This window comes from Megascapheus bottae, chromosome 8 (assembly GCF_031878675.1).
Source record: "Megascapheus bottae isolate mThoBot1 chromosome 8, mThoBot2.hap1, whole genome shotgun sequence".
Lineage (NCBI taxonomy): Eukaryota > Metazoa > Chordata > Mammalia > Rodentia > Geomyidae > Megascapheus > Megascapheus bottae.
The window spans coordinates 46,993,580-46,995,319 of NC_143516.1; the positions used below are offsets into that span (position 1 = coordinate 46,993,580).

Consider the following 1,740-nt stretch of genomic DNA (forward strand, 5'->3'; position numbering starts at 1 on the left):
GAGCCTTTAGCCTATCTGAATTCCTAGACTCCTTATTTATGAGACTATGATAACACATACAGAATTTTTTTTGAGTAAGAATTTCAGGTAATTATGATGAAGAACTTAGAGTTGGTAATATAGCCATATGATTGCAATCCACTTGTACCCTTCTTTATCTACTCTTCTTTTTTGTTTTATAAATTATATTTAAGTCATTATGCAAAGGAGTTGCCATTTCACAAAGCAATTTATAAATAAAATGTCCAAATGAAAATTATTTCGTCTAAATGATTCATTTTACTGATAATAGACACTTCAAGCTTGTTAACACCAAACATCTATTGTACAGATGAACTAAGGATGACCCATCATTATGGCAAAGAAAATTATGACAAATATTCTGAGCCTGGTGGAACCCCAAATAGGAGAAAGGAAAGGAGTTTCAATTTTCAAGAACTGAAAGATTGGGGACCAAAAAATGTAATTAAGACGAATACACTCACTGCCAACAAAAAGCCATATTCGACAGCCAACATGCCATTGAGATTTGGAAGGACCATGAAAGAAGCAAGGAGCTCTGGGGAGATTGCCAGCCTGCCTCTGAGATTTGGAAGAAATGTGGAGGCAAGCATCTTGAGATGTGTCCCTAGCCTTCCTCAAGGGTTTGGGAGAATGACAACAGCCAAAAGAGTCACCAAGACACTGGATGATTTGCTTCCAAGATCCAGGAATTCATGACCTGTCAGTGAGTTACTTTACTTTATGAACTGCGAGCACCAAAAATTTCAGAATTTCAACCAAAAGCTACCAAGGAGACTGATATTCAAGGAAATAAAGGACAAAAAGGTAAAGAAGAGAAATAAGAAGTCTGGAGCCAATCCTAAAGATGCTATGAAGCTGTGGACTGTAATCTACAAATGGTTCTATGGTGACCACAGCCAGGAAGCGGGGCCATACATTTTGGGTGGGTTGTGACACTGAGAGCAATCATTCCTGGTCAGTGTAGCTTATCTTGAAAGTTCTTCAACAACTTAAAAAATATTTGTAATGTAAAGTTGAAGTCATCTGAATAAAAAGGGTATATGAATGAAAGGTGAGGGGAGAGAATGCAGTCAAGAATTCATCACAAAATTTAAGAAAATTAAGTGAAGGGGTGGGTCAAAGAGCAGTAAAAATATTGAAGGAATGACACAGGTCAAGATGCATTGTATATATAAACTGCTTTGTTAATACATGTCCTAAAAAATAACAAAAGTGAGGGAAGGGGTGAGCTGGAAGGAGTTGGTAAGAAAATTGAACACTGATCAAGGTGCACTATATTCATAAACTGCTTTGTTGAATGGTAATACCTTTATACAACTACTTAAAGATGATAAAAATATTCAAAAAAGAAAATAAATAAATAAAATGTCCCCCTTTCAATAGTCTCATCCATTCCTCTTTGACCTACTCCTTTCTTCACTTTTCTTAATTTGTAGAATATACATTAATTTCTTATTTATTTATTTTTATTGACTTGGTAATGTATAGAGGGGTTACGGTTACATTTCTCAGGTAGTAGGTGCATTACTTCTCATATATTGATACCCCTTCTCATGGTTTTGTCCCCAGTTCCCTACCTGCACCCCCTCCCAATCATTTGGATTTACCCCCTTCCCTTTCCTATTTCAAATAAATAAATATACAATTACATTAAATTCTTGACTGCATTTTCTCCTTCTTTTCTTCATTCATCTCCATTGTCTCTATAATTCACAT

At 35.5% G+C, this 1,740-nt stretch overlaps 1 pseudogene; it reads left to right on the plus strand.

The window, feature by feature from the left end:
• The first annotated feature begins 249 nt into the window (after positions 1–249).
• On the plus strand, positions 250–720 carry LOC150059901 (pro-FMRFamide-related neuropeptide VF pseudogene; annotated as a pseudogene).
• The last annotated feature ends 1,020 nt before the right edge of the window (positions 721–1,740 follow it).